The sequence below is a fragment of the Canis aureus genome, chromosome 8 (genome assembly GCF_053574225.1).
Source record: "Canis aureus isolate CA01 chromosome 8, VMU_Caureus_v.1.0, whole genome shotgun sequence".
NCBI lineage: Eukaryota > Metazoa > Chordata > Mammalia > Carnivora > Canidae > Canis > Canis aureus.
In genome coordinates this window covers 8,668,112-8,683,545 of record NC_135618.1, presented here as the reverse complement: position 1 = coordinate 8,683,545, position 15,434 = coordinate 8,668,112, and the positions used below count along the sequence as shown (strand labels likewise).

Sequence of the window (15,434 nt, the reverse complement as noted above, 5' to 3'; positions counted from 1 at the left end):
GGAGATACTACTGATTATGAACCAAACAACCATTCCTATCTTCTTTCTAGCTTAACAGATATCTAATTTCTTCCAAAATAATGAACTCAAGGAAGGTGGAGCATCCCCAGTCCCTGGGGAATGATTCATGGTTAGTTTAAATCTTTCATAGTAATCACATTTCCTCTTACCAGTGATTGATGTAAGGGATGGTCGATGGGAGGTGAGGGAAATGCTCTGGGGAACTTTAGGCAGACTGTCCTCTCCATAAAGAAATACCTACCCAGGAGAAACCCCAATCCCAGAACTGCCTTTCTGCTTTTGGATAATGAAAACACGATGCCTGTTATCTTACAACCCTGAAGGTAAACATCTGTGACACAGTGAGAATGGTAGAGGGTAGAGAGCAAGAGCTTGGTTTCTCAATAGCATTGTTGCATCTCTCAATCAATCCTGGAACCTCTCATCATTGGACTTCCTGTTTGAGAGATTCTGTTACTTGAAGGTGAAAGCATCCTGATACCACTGGTGTCCCAAAATTAAGAGGAACATTTCATGAAGGAGATAGTAAAGACAAGAAAGATAATAGAAGAGTACTCACAAGGGTGATCTTGGTTTCAAGAGTTACTGGTAATCATGGTAAACACTTAAAAAAACATTAACTATGTGCAAGCACTACTCTAAAAACTTAACACATATAAACTCATTTAATTTCTCACAAAAAAAAAATTTCTCACAACAATCCTACGAAGTAAATGTAACTGTAGGCAATGAAAAGCAAAAGCCAGAATCCAATGAATTGAATAAGAGGGATATGAAAATGCAGTAGTAAATTCAAACATTTCAAGAAAGTCATCTGAAGGAAAGAAGGGAGGGAGGTTTTAAAATGGTCAAGAGAAGAAAACAATGTAGAGGAAGATGAGATATATAAGAATGAGATATAAAAAAAATACTTAAGAAATTATTGCTTAGATAAGGTTCAGAGAAGATTGGATGATTTGGTACCAAGAGTACAAGTAGATAAAATTTGAACAAAATGAGAAGTGGGCTCTGAGATTAACCAATTTAAAATATGAAGGAAAGAGGATGAGCTTGGAAGAACAAGTTCATAGATGCTATCAATGTTCTTTTTTTTTTTAAGATTTATTGATTTATTTATGATAGACATAGAGAGAGAGAGAGGCAGAGACACAGGCAGAGGGAGAAGCAGGCTCCACGCTGGGAGCCCGACGCAGAACTCGATCCCGGGACACCAGGATCCTGCCCTGGGCCAAAGGCAGGCGCGAAACCACTGAGCCACCCAGGGATCCCCGATGCTATCAATGTTCTTTAAAATTTTTTTTTTCTTTAAAATTTTTTTAAAAAAGAACATCCACTACTAAAGAGCTAAGAATAAATGTAGGGTATCTAACAGGAATGGCGATCGTCTGGCATAGCAGTTATGGGAAACAGGAAGGAGATTCATCAGAAACAAGTAAGATTACTAAATTGGACCCAGCTGAAACCAAAAACTCATGATGAACAGACATTAATTTCTTCACAAACATTTTAAGGACCTTCCCATATGCCATGGCACCTTTCTAGCTACAGGGATACGTATGAACAAAAATTCCTGCCTCATGTACTTTACTTTCTAATGGGGAAGATATAATTTTTTTTTAAAGACCTTTTTATTTGAGGGACAGAGAGAGAAGAGAGAAAACAGGTGTGTATGAGCAGGGGGGGAGGCAGAGGGGGAGGGAGAGGGAAAGAGAGAAACTCTAACAGACTCTGTTGAGCAAGGAGTCTCATGTGGGGCTCCATCCCAGGACCCTGAGATCATGACCTGAGACAAAATCAAGAGTCAGCTGCTTAACCAACTGAGCCATCCAGGCACTCCTATACAAATTTCTTAATAATTAAAAATATTTTAAAAATACTACTATATGGAATGTAAATGAAAATAAGAATGCTGGGATCCCTGGGTGGCGCAGCGGTTTGGCGCCTGCCTTTGGCCCAGGGCGTGATCCTGGAGACCCTGGATCGAATCCCACGTCAGGCTCCCGGTGCATGGAGCCTGCTTCTCCCTCTGCCTGTGTCTCTGCCTCTCTCTCTCTCTCTCTCTCTGTGACTATCATAAATAAATAAAAATTAAAAAAAAAAAAAAAAAGAAAATAAGAATGCTAAAGAAAGGGACATCTGGGTGGCTCAGTGGTTGAGCGTCTGCCTCGAGCTCAGGGTGATCCCTCCTGGGAGGAGTCCTGCATTGGGGCTCCCTGCGAGAAGCCTGCTTCTCCCTCTGCCTGTGTCTCTGCCTCTATGTGTCTCTCATGAATAAATAAAATATTTTAAAAATGCTAAGGAAAATTAAAATTAAAATTTTAGATGGGGTGAGAAGTGGCTTCACAGAGAAAATGACATTTGTTCAGTGACTTGAAAGAGGAAAGGAAGAAAACTATGTATATATGTGGGGGTTGATAACAGATAGAGGGAAAAATCAACTATAAAAAGAGGTGAGAGAATATTAGGCAACTTCAAGGTACAGCTGTGTCAGAATGATGGGGTGGGGGACAGTCAGAGAAATAAGTGGCTAGGTGGTGTAGAGTCTTGTAGGCCACTAAAAGGCTTTGACTTGTATTTGGGGGGGGAAGATGAGAAGCCATCGGAGTTTTATTCAGAATGACAGGTTGCTTGGTTTCTATATTAAGAGTAGGAAAGGATGGTAGGCAATGATGGAAGACCAGTAAGAATGTATTGCAATAATTCAGGTGGTTTGGACAATAATGTAGCAGTGGAGATATTAATTCATTTTAAAGGTAGAGTCAATAGGGCTTCCTAATGAATCAGATGTGGAATGTGAGAGAAATCAGTAACTACGAGGTTTTTAAGCTTCAGAAAACTGGAAGAACAAAATTGCTGTTGACTAATATAGGAGCATAGAAGAGCTGAGGGGTGGGGAATTGGGGAGTTCAATATTGGATGTACCGAGTTTAAGATGCTTATTAAACTTACAAATGGTAGTATCTAAAAGGCAGTTGGATATGAGTCTACTATTCATAAGACACAGTCCAGACAGAAGATAAAAAATTAGGAGTAGAGGTGATCTTAAAATCTTGAGGCTAAAGGAGATTATACTAGAGTGAATGTAGATGGGGGGCGGGGGGGGGGGGGAGGTCCATGGCCAGAGTCCTAAGATTCACAAATGCAGTAGTAATAAAAACTTTCCTAGGAAGGTGGGGGCCTCTCCCTTATCCCCAGGAGATGAATCTTAATTATTCAAAACCAAGTATGTTACTTGCTAGAGTAAGCCTGTGATTCAGCTTTGGTCACCACAAGGTTAGTCCGATTGGCATCCAGGGGAAGAGAGTAGTAGAAAGGTTTCCTTGCTTTAAAAGAAAAACTTTCTTCTTCCACTTTAGTTATGACTGCGTAACACTGGGAACCATGGCAACCCTTATGCAATCATTAGGAGCATTAAGCCACATGCTGAGGATGGCAGAGGACAAAGATGAAAAAAAAATGGGTATCTCATTGCTGAGCTGCTAAATCAACCAGGCCTAGGGCGACCACTCTATGCCTGGATTTTTTAAAATTTATTATTTAATATGGGTTTTCATTACTTATAGGAAATAGCATCTGGTTAAAATATCTCATTTTTAATTTTCATAGCCATGCTTAGGGTATCAAACAACAAATTGAAACTCAGGGGGAGCCTGGATGGCTCAGTCAGTAGAGCATGTGACCCTTGATCTTGGGATTGGGAGTCTGAGCCCCACATTGGGCATAAAATTTAATTTAAAAATAAAACAGATTTAGATACAAATGAACAAACTGAAACTCAAAAAGGTTAAACCTGGCAAGGTTAAATAACCTAGCACTTAAGTAACAAATGGTGAACTGAAGCTCATTTAAATCCAATGTCTATTTTAAGTGATTAAGAGTTGTGGATTTAGAGTAGGCACTATTGAAAGATGGGAATGGGAGTTGGAATTCTTGAAGTGACTAGCGAACTAAGGTCAGGAAGTAATAGAGATTCAAAAAAAGGGAAATGTCAGAAAAATAGAATATATTAATAAATAAGATAAAGTGAAAAAACCTCTTCTTGAGAGAATATTAGAATTGAAGATTTTTATTTTTTGAGTAATTGAAGACTAGATGTAGGTTGTACCGATGTGGGGGAATTAACTGCATTTTGAGTGCTCAGGGACTGATTGCTTAATATTTACTAACAAACACTTACTATGTGGCACATTATTTTATTTACTTGGGATTCAGTGCTAACCAAAATCCACAAGATGCTCTGTGGAGTTCATGCTCTGGTGTGAAGAAGAGACAATAAACAAACAACTAGAACTTTAGTGGATATGGAGTTTCTGGCCAGCATAGTCAGCAGCATTCAGTAGTGTTATGATTTGAGATGAAGTTCCCTGGTTGTGGCTTGGCTGGCAACTGAGGCCTTTACTCAAAAGTTGGAAACAGAACACAAGTGAATGAAAATCAGAATGACAATAAATGGCAACTATGTGACTATTTCAAATATTTCATAACATATGCACACTAGGAAGTAAATGTTTAATTAATGATCTGATCAAGTTTTCTTTTTTCCATTCCAACTCTTCAACCCATTGCTTAATAAACTACAGATTATATTTTAAAGATTTTATTTTTAAGTAATCTCTACACCCAACATGGGGCTCGAACTCATAACTCCTGATTCTTTTTTTTTTTAAGATTTAAAAAATTTATTTACTCACAAGAGACACACAGAGAGAGAGAGGCAGAGATACAGGCAGAGGAAGAAGGCTCCATGCAGGGAGCCCAACGTGGGACTTGATCCCAGGAATCCAGGACCACACCCTGGGCCAAAGGCAGGCGCTATACGTCTGAACCACCCAGGGATCCCCCTTGATTATTCTTTTTTAGACTGATGCAAAGATCTGAAAACAAAGGTGGGAGTCTTCACAGTGATTCATGGTTTCATTCAACATTCACTCCCCCGGATAAACTTCATGAGGGTAAGCATATTTGTCTATTTTGTTTATTTATTGTATCTCCAGCATCTGGAACAATGGCCAGTATTTTTGTTGAATTGAATAAATAAGCACCTACTGGATTACAGGTATTATGTTAATCACAAAGGTAAATAAAACAGTTCCTTAAGGAGTTTACCATTTTAAAGGCTCAAAAAAAATCTCTTGGTCTTCACCTACATCAAGTACATCCTTAAAGAACAGGGTTGTTAAGAATCTAATAGTATTATCTGTCCTGGATAAACAAAATTTATTGTAGGCTTCATATGATTTTAAATTTCAAAAATAAATTACCATTCTATCTCGAAAAATTAGTATTTGCATCAGTAGGTACTACAATTAGATGACCTATTATGAACAATGATTATGGTAAATCACAGAAAAATAACAATTTCAGATGTTTCTTTTAAAAATTTTAATTCCTTCTTTTCATTTGCAAGTCCTTTCAAATATATTTTAACAAAAATGAAGTGAGAATATCAGTTAATATGAAGCAACATAAAAGAACAAACAGAATCAGAAGGCAAATTCCAAAGAGATCACTGCTATAAATAGAGACATGGAAATGTCAGGACAGAGAAGCAAAGTTCCACTAAAAAACAACAACAAAACTGTATGCCAAGTGGGCTTTACATCTCATACCCACCCATCTTCAGTTAAGGATTTCATTGGCAAAAATCCTTTCAGTAATCTATTTCAAAACATAAATGTTAAGTAAAGGTAAATGTCCTGATTACAAAAATCAAGATGTTTTTGGTTCTGCAGATTCTTTTTCCCCTTGTACCTAAGAAGCAAAAAACCTCCAACTGAAACTTAACCCAATCACTGCTGCTTCCGTTCTTTGATGAAATAAAGAGCACTGGATTAGGAGTCTAGTCTTGGCTCTGTAATTAATCTGCATGGCTCTCATGCAATCTGGGTCATAATTAACTCCATCATAAAATGACAAACAGACGAGATGATCTTCAAGGTCTTTCCAAGTCTGCTATTCTAAGAAAAGTTGAGTGAAACTTCTCTTCCATGCTTTATAGTCTCAAAAGTCAATATTCATACATTCACATATTTAATAATTTGAACTCTGCTTTTGCTGGGAAGTGTTAACTATAACAATTCAATTTTATATTAAGACTTTAGGAAAACAACAACAACAAAAGGTTTTACCAACATAAAAGCACTACACCATACTGGGCAAACCAAAGAGTAAGATACAGTCCTCAACCAGCTCTCTTATACAGAGAGAAAAAAGGGGAGAGAACAAGATCTCTGTTTTCAGAACATGTACTAGTCTGGCTGGACAAACAAAATTTAAGCTAAATTCTGCATTTATTAAACTTTTTTGCAAAAGAGGGCAGTTTTCAAACTGATAAGCCTAAGAATCAACTAAGAAGCCTGTTTTTTTAAAATAAGATTTCCTAAAAACATGTTTCATTCGGTGCAGGTGGGACCCAAGTATCTACATTTTTAAAAAAATACCCCAGATAATGCACGGGGTTTCTCAAACATACCCTTAAGAAACACTGCCCTAGCCTAGATAAATTTTTTTTAAAGATTTTTATTTATTTATGAGAGACAGAAAGAGAGGCAGAGACACAGGCAGAGGGAGAAGCAGGCTCCACGCAGGGAGCCCGATGTGGGACTCGGGCCTAGGACTCCAGGATCCCACCCTGGGATGAAGGCAGGCGCTAAACCACTGAGCCACCCAGGGATCCCCTAGATCAAGAGAAAATTGATAGAGTTCAAAAACAGGAAATGCTTCTAGGTCTTGAGTTCTCCAGACTATATGCCCGTAACAACTAGAGAACAAACTATAAGGCATCAAAAATTAGCAAAAGTCTGATGGAGCACGTAGGCTTCAGTTATATTTCAGTGGTTCTCAAATGTGGGTTGAACTTTTAAGTATCAACCTAGGAAGTTGTTACACATACAGATATAGACCAATTAAATCAGTCTCTGGGAAAGGGAATTGAGGCTCAGTTTTAATATCTTAAAAAAGTTCCCTGTAACCAATGCACTGAATTAAGTAAAAGATCAATGGAACTGGTTAGTCAGGTTAAGGTCATCATTAAATCATTAAAAGATGATTTTTAATTTTGACCTTCATTTGGCTAAAAGTTTAATGTAAAAGATAACTGTAACAGAAGTGAAAGGAACTGACATATAAATACATGATTTAAGCACGGAGAGAAAAAATAAACATGTTTTGACTATAAAATAAGGGGAAAATAACAGTAAAAATATAAATTTATTTTAGATATTTTGTTTTATTTATTTTTAAATTTTTATTTATTCATGATAGTCACAGAGAGAGAGAGAGAGAGAGAGAGAGAGAGAGAGAGAGGCAGAGACACAGGCAGAGGGAGAAGCAGGCTCCATGCCGGGAGCCCAATGTGGGACTCGATCCCGAGTCTCCAGGATCGCGCCCTGGGCCAAAGGCAGGCGCCAAACCGCTGCGCCACCCAGGGATCCCTGTGCTTTTTTATTTTTAAATTTTATTTATTTATTCATGAGAGACACACAGAGAGAGGAAGAGGCACAGGCAGAGGGAGAAGCAGGCTCCATCCAGGGAGCCCGACGTGGGACTCAATCCCGGGTCTCCAGGATCAGGCCCTGGGCTGAAGGCGGTGCTAAACCACTGAGCCACCCAGGCTGCCCCCTTGTGTCCTTTTTATAAAAGGACTTTATGGGGATCCCTGGGTGGCTCAGCGGTTTGGCGCCTGCCTTTGGCCCAGGGCGCTATCCTGGAGACCTGGGATCGAGTCCCACATTGGGCTCCTGGCATGGAGCCTGCTTCTCTCTCTGCCTGTGTCTCTGCCTCTCTCTCTGTGTCTATCGTAAATAATTAAAAAAAAAAAAAAAAAAAGAAAAGGGACACCTAGGTGGCTCAGCGGTTGAGCGTCTGCCTTTGGCCCAGGGCATGATCCCAGGATCCAGGATCAAGTCCCACATCAGGCTCCTTGTGGAGAGCCTGCTTCTCTCTCCGTGTCTCTGCCTCTCTCTGTGTGTCTGTCATGAATAAATAAAATCTTAAAAAAATTTAAAATAAAAAAAAAAAAAAAGGATTTTACTTATTTGAGAAAGAGAGAGAAGAGGGAGATAACGAGCATGAGTAAGGAGGAGAGCTCCAGCAGGCTCCCTGCTGAGTAGGGAGCTGGGTCAATGATGTAGGACTCTGGGCTCAATCATGACCTGAGCTGAAGGCAGCCACCCAGAGCAGAATGGGCCACCCAGACACCCCGACATTCTGGTTTTGAGGCAACACACAAAAGGAGTCTTGGAGATAGGTTTGGAAATACATCTAGGGAATAAATACAGGACTAAATCAGAGTAAATTAAGAAAACTTATATAACACTGTATGTTAATATACTGGAATTAAAAATTTTTTGAACTTTCACAGGCCTAAAAAAATGATTATATCAGGGCAGCCGGGTGGCTCCACCGTATAGTGCCACCTTCAGCTCAGGGCGTGATCCTGGAGACCCAGGATCGAGTCCCACGTCAGGCTCCCTGCATGGAGCCTGCTTCTCCCTCTGCCTGTGTCTCTGCTTCTGTCTCTCATGAATAAATAAAATCTTTTTAAAAATTATTAAATCATATATATTACATATATTCTGTAGTTTCATTATATATTATATTCCGCATCATTATATACCACTTTTATTATAAATTATTGGAATGTATGCTATAGAATTAACTGAAATCACTCAGGAAGGAACTGAGAGGTAAAGGCCAGTTTTTTGAGACAGATGCTGTCAAGAATATCATATTTTCAACTTAGCATTATTCCTATAGTAAGGGGAAGCTTGAGAGAGTTATGGCTTATCAGTAAGGGCAGGCAGCTCTAAAATTTTTTCATTAAATACTGATATCCAATTTCCTATATATTCTATGACACTATGCTGTATCTCCCATGATCCTGGTCAAAGGACAGATCCTGCTTATATGTAGGTTGCCAACAAATGTGAGCAACCAGCCAAATGCAATATATATTCAAAGAGGCCTTGTGTACAATACAGTAAGAATGGTCCTTCTCTCATTAAATTTGAAGAATCTAGTAATGTTAGGAATGGCACCTAAGCAAGCCCCTCCCTCTTCCCCCATATATACCTTCTGCCTTCACTGAAGGGCAAAGAAAATTTATTTCACAAAGAACCCTTGTCTGTAAAAAATTTTACTTTTAATTTTCAGAAGACTGATTTAAAAACTCTTGGTATGTTTCTTTTGGGAGGTGGGCTATTTTATAAAGGAAACCAATATGCAACCAGCATAAATACTATAATAGATGTTGTGTGAGGATACAGAGGAAAAACAAAAATTAAGCAATCCTATTCTTTTTGTCTTTTTAAAGATTTTATTTATTTATTAGAGACACAGAGAATGACAGAGAGAGAGAGAGACAAAGACACAGGCAGAGGGAGAAGCAGGCTCTATGCAGGTAGCCCGACGTGGGACTCGATCCCAGGTCTCCAGGATCACACCCTGGGCTGAAGGCGGCGCTAAACCGCTAAGCCACCGGGGCTGTCCAATCCTATTCTTTTCTTGAAGAGGCTTACAATTACGTTAGTGATGTGTATTACAAACCCAAAAGCCCCCTGAAAATACATTTGAAAAATAACACTAATCATACCAAATATATTTACCACATTTACGCTCTCTCACACACACATCACATCCTATATATACTTTAGTAAGGCATGTTACTAATCCAGCCAATGCAATTAACACAGAAAAACAAACTTCTTTCATATTATACGACACAAGGGTTCTTTAATTTTGTATGTAATATTTTTGTTACCTTACATTAAAAACTGCCTTCTTACGAAGAACTTTGGCATGTATCTTGATAAAAATGCAAGTATTTTAAAATCCAAGTAAGAAATGCTAAGTTGTAAACCACATCACAGATATTACAAAGAGATACATTTCATTACTTGACTTTTTATAGATTCTGCTTGATTCAACTCAGGTTGCTTGGGTTCAGATCACTGACATGGACACATGACCTTGGGCATCGCTTCTCAGCCTTTTGGCTAAGATCAAGTGTGACCTTGGGCATATTAGTTAACTTACCTATATCCCAGAAAATAGAGATTTTAATAGCACCTCTTAGAGCCATTGTAAGAATAAATGAATTAAACACAGGTAAAGCACTTAGGTAATAAAATATAGGCAAAACCCAGTATGGAGCACTAGCCACTATTAGCTATTGCTATGAATGTGCTATGCAGTGAAGACACAGAGAAAGACACAGCCCCTATCGTCACAGACTTTACAATTTGGTGGTTAACTCCAAACAAACAATAAGTGATATTATGCTATTATTGCCATGATGTAGTACATGACAACAAATAGGAATCCCTAAATTTTAGAGTTCTGGACAAGCTTTCTGGAAAAATGGAAATTACCAGGCAACAGTAAAATAAAAGAGGTGGGAAGTGTACCGGACAGAAAGGGAGCTCTGTAGTTATGGATAAAGGACAATGACAAGGATGATAAAAGGCTGGATTTAGGGCAAATCAATGATATTGAGCAATACCCTAGTATTTTTCAGTCTTCTTACAGCCCTTCAACCAGGGTACATTAACAAATTTGGCAACCAAATCAGAGAAATTTCAAACAACTGAAGAGTGAGATGATAGTATTGTAGCTTCCAAAAGGGAAAACAGAAATTACAGTGTAAAAATATTAGACTTTTTATTATCTCTTACTATTGGCTATTTTTCAGAAACAGATTAAAATGCCCTCTCTTTGGTATGCTGGTAACAGGAAGAAGTTGTGTGATTACCAAAGAGCATATTGATTATACTTGAATGCAGGTCCTCTTGGACCAAGTCCAGAATCCTTTCCATATCTAAGGCTGCCTCCAGTTTCAGACACTGGTCAAAATGTCGTCCTCCAAAATACTCCAAAGTTAATTTGTGTTAATAACTTTGTCCTCTAAAATGTTAACATATTCTGCTTCCATTCACACCTTAGTCTGAAATAGAATTCTAGAAACTCAGAAGGGATGTAAAGGTCATTAAACCAATAACCAACCTAATGATCAAATACCCTAACAATATCCTGGACCATTTACTTTAATTTGAAGTGGCCACTTTCCTCCTCAAATCTAACCTGAATCTGTTGTGACTGTGTACTGAGGAAATACTGGCCTGGTTTAAATGACACAGAGTATAGCATGAAGTTATGAGATCCTTTTGGCTAAGACTGGTTAGGAGGTAGGTGATTGGTATAAAGTTGAGCCAGGAAGCCTGTACAATTTTGTCATTCTAAAATGCCTGTTAAGGGGTGCCTGGGTGGCACAGTCAGTTATGCATCCCACTCTTGGTTTCAGCTTAGGTCACGATCTCAAGGTGATGAGATTGAACTTTTTTTTTTTTTTTTGAGATCGAACCCCTTGTTGGGCTATGCACACACCAGTCTGTTTGGGACTCTCTCTTCTCTCTTCTTTCGCTCACTCTCCTCCCCCCAACCTCTCTCAAATAAATAAATCTTAAAAAAAAAAAAAAAAAAAAAAAGCCCGTTAAAAAGCCATAATGGATTAGGAGGAGGAAAAAAAAGCCATAATGGACTATTTTTCTCCAGGTTAAAAATAAGAGTCTATTATATTTCATAGATTTAACACATCCAAAAGTGAAAAGTGCAAAGAAAAAAATCACAGTCATTTGGTAAACAATAAATCAGAAGGTAAATGAAGAAAACTTGCCGGTACATTTAATAACCCCACATTTATTACATTTGCTAATCTTTTCACTCTGTTATTTGATAAATCTAGATGCTCCCTGCTAGACTTCTGGAAGTTCAAAAACACTGACTTTAGCTTCATCCTCAGGATGCAATATGAAATATTAATTTCTGTGGTAAGAATCTATAAAATATAATCCAGCCAAATATTCAGCCAATCTCTCAAAGCACAATTAGCCAATTTTAGACCATTAGCTATGATACATCCACTTTTAAGAAAATTTATATTGCAAAAGGGAATATAGCCAAGAAAAGCCTGATTTCATCAATTACAATGAAATTATCTACAGTAACCAGCAAAGTACAAATGGCTTTGAGAAGATCAAATGGACTGAGAACTCACATAGCCTAATCAAAAGTCACTGGTTGGTTTTCCCACAATTCAGTTGCTCTTGCAGGATCCTGTTTTTTTTTTTTTTTAAGGTTTTATTTATTCATTCATGAGAGACACAGAGAGAGGCAGAGACACAGGCAGAGGGAGAAGCAGGCTTCTGAGGGGAGCCTGATGTGGGACTTGATCCGGACCCTGGGATCACACCCTGAGCCCAAGGCAGATACTCAACTGCTGAGCCACTCATGGATCCTGGATTTATCAAACCTAAGATTTGAACATAGCTGCAATCCAAAATATGTACATAGGTTATCCTTTTTTAATTATAAAATGCCAGAAGCCAAATTACACATTTAAAACTAGTTTCCATTTGCACAGTACTTTCTGGTTTCTAAAGAGCTCTCAGATACCTCATTTGAGGAGAGTAAAGCAAGTTATTATCACTAACATAGATGAGAAATCTCAGACAGACACTAAGCTACTTGCCCAAGTTCACAAAACCAACTCAAACGTAGAGGCAGATTTTTTTCAATATGCATCCATTCAACAAACATCTAGAACGCAGATTATGCATTAGGGACTAGTCAATGGTAGGCAGTCCTGGTTCTCCAGTTTATATTCTAAAGGAAAAGAAGCAATAAACAAATACATAGAACATAATTTCAGATAAATGCTATAAACATTTGCAGGTATTGCAGAATGCCACAACTAGAGGTCAGAGATGGCCTAATGAGGTGACATTTGAACTGAGCCTCAAATGATGAGGACACATCTATCATCCGTGTGAAAGTCTTTAAGAGCATCCAGGCCAGAAAGAAGAAAGAGCAAATATAAAATCCCAAAGGCAGAAAGTATCTTGGACAGCAAGGTGAGTGAAGAATGAGAGAGGAGTGTTTAGAGACAGTGGTCCAATCTTAGGGAACCCCTACACCACTTCAGGAGATAGGATTTACAGGGCAATACTTGGGGCACCTGGGTGTCTCAGTTGGTTAAGTGGGTTAAGTGTTTGACTCTTGGCTCCAGCTCACATCATGATCTCAGGGTCGTGAGATCCAACCCAGCCTAGTGTTGGGCTCCCCAGTCAGTAGGGAGCCGTCTCTCTCCTCCCTCTGCCCTTATCCCAACCTGCACCATGCGCACACTCTCTCTGAAATAAATAAATCTTAAAAAAAAAAAAAAAGTGCAGTAAGAAGACAAAGGTGAGATGATCTGATTTGTTTTAAATAAATCATTCAAGCTGCTATATGAATAAACAATTGTTATACAATCAGGTAGAGGCTTGAGCTTCAAAAGTACTGGTAACAGGTGCTTGTTACTTTTGAGACCTTGCGTGTCTATTACCTATAACTTCATACTTTGAAAAAGCAAATCGTGGAGATTTAAGAGTAGAAGCAGAAAAATCAAGTAGAACACTATTATAATCCAAGATTGAAGTGATGATAACTTGGGCAGAGTTTAAATGGAAATTAATAGAATTTGCAACATTACCACGAAAGTATGGTAAATGGGTCTTTCCAATGGAGAGGAAGGGGCAGGAATGAAAGCTGATGACCAGTGGTTAAGGTGGGATGATTTTGCCTACCAGGGGACATCAGCCAAGTCTGGAGACATTTCCGGCTGTCACAATTGAGCGTGTGGTGGTATGTGGGGGGAGGGGGTGTTATGTTACTGGCATCTAGGTAGAGGCTAAGGATGCTGCTAAACCTATTACAGCACAAAGAATCACCTGGTTAAACGTGTCGATAGTGTTGAAGTCAAGAAATCCTGACCTAAACCAATCCCAACTGGTTCCCACCCTGGTTCCAGGAGAGCCTACAAATAAACTACAGACGAAGATCCTTCCTTTCACTATTTTTTTTTAATTTATTTTTTCCTTTCATTATTTAGAGACAACTAAAGTTGTCTGAAATAAAGCTAATTTGTGTGGAGAAGTAAATTCTATCACTCTGTGGTCAACTCTGCATTGGTCAGGACTGACTGGTAGAGGTCTAATTGATAAAATGCGAAAAACCAATTGATCAACAAGTATCATTTGTTGGACAGACTTTCTCAAAACACAACTGAAAAAATTTTTGTCCAGCAATAGCCCCAACCATGCTTTTAGTCTTTTTTTTCTCTTTTTTTAGCCAGTTCTCTTTCCATCCGTAGTCCAATACATTTACTGCTTTAATACGAATCCGCCCCCCTCCAAATCTAAGGAGATAGATAAGATAATGGAAGCTGTAGATGGCTAAGATGGTAGGAAGGGTTTCACTGGTGGACAGTCCACCCCAAAGACCCCGAACACTCGCAATGGGAAACGTGCTATTTTTTTTTTTGACCCGAGTCACCAAACACAAAATTGCCAGAGTTGGTAAAGTTCGTTTTACTCCAGTCTTTGTTATCAAAAAAGAAAGGCATTGGGGGTGGGGGAGGGGGTGGAGCGGCATCACTTCGATCGACGCCTAAAGCATCTCAACGAGTCTGCAACTACTGATTTCTAGTAAAGCAGTAAAGGTCCTGCCACCAAACGCTCCGGACGGTCTCAAACTAGTCGGTAACCGAAGTAGGGGAACCGGAAGTACGTACCGGAAGTCAGTCCCGGGAGGACCACCGGGAACGGCGTCCTATGGGAAACAGGGTTCTCCTGGGCCCCGGGGCTGGGGCACACTATTTTTAAAAAGACACAAAGTCGATTTTAGTCCAGAAAACGGATGTTGGGGGAAATAAAAAGGAAAGAAAGAAAAAAAAAGAAAAATAAAGAAAACGGATGTTGTTGTTAATCCTACGGTGACCTCCGTTAAACTGGCCCCCGGACACACACAACACTAGGTTACCACGCGTGGTGACGAGGTTTTAGGAACAATCACGTTTTTTAAGAAGGGAAACGGCGGTCTCCGTTCCACAGCCTCATCCACACCGCAACGAAGCATCCACATCAGCCCGAGGCATAAGGCGGCCTCCAGCCTGACTTCATGCCCACCTGGCGATAAAACACACCTGTCCACCTAGAAGCAAGGCACAGGGACCCTCGGCTACCCTGAGAGTCAGGTCGAGGTGCCGCCGGGCCGGGAGGGCGGCTTCGCGAGCATCTCCGCGCGGCGTCCCGGGCGCGGCGCTCTCCAGACGCGGCCGCGTCGTCCTTACGCCTGCCGACGTTACCCCCCTTTCCCACGGATACACAGAATGACCCCCGGCGGAAAATTCACCCCCCAGTCCCTCCCCGAGGCCGCAACCAATAAAAAACAGCGACTCTTTTCTTCCGAGCTTCGGAAACTCCGGCAAGCAGGGTCACCGCGCGTGCCTCCCGCGCCACCCCGGAAGTACTAGCCGCACGGCCGCGGCAAGAGAATACGCGTAGAGGAGGCGCCAAAAGAAACCCCGTGTCTCGCGA

At 39.8% G+C, this 15,434-nt stretch overlaps 1 protein-coding gene and 1 long non-coding RNA gene across 13 annotated transcripts in view; one reads left to right on the top strand and one right to left on the bottom strand.

The window, feature by feature from the left end:
• DNAJB4 (DnaJ heat shock protein family (Hsp40) member B4) overlaps positions 1-15,434 on the bottom strand; it is a 44,320-nt gene that overhangs the window by 28,552 nt on the left and 334 nt on the right. Inside the window, exons 1-2 of one of the 11 annotated variants that reach the window (XM_077905142.1) lie at positions 15,041-15,215; positions 14,630-14,710 (exon numbers count right to left, since the gene is read on the bottom strand). The exons of 2 other annotated variants lie outside the window; for them this stretch is intronic. The gene's annotated coding sequence lies outside the window, so the exon portion shown is untranslated. Of the gene's footprint in view, positions 1-3,253; positions 3,399-14,629; positions 14,711-15,023; positions 15,216-15,434 lie in introns of those variants that run through there. 8 more of the 11 variants (XM_077905146.1, XM_077905139.1, XM_077905141.1 and 5 more) reach the window with 8 other exon arrangements.
• Positions 3,418-9,795, top strand: LOC144318313 (uncharacterized). Of its 2 annotated transcripts, none has more exons than XR_013384163.1 (3): positions 3,418-3,481; positions 4,882-4,973; positions 9,335-9,795. It is a non-coding gene; the product is annotated as an uncharacterized LOC144318313 (long non-coding RNA). The 2 variants fall into 2 exon arrangements; XR_013384164.1 differs by having other exon boundaries at positions 3,419-3,481; positions 4,690-4,973.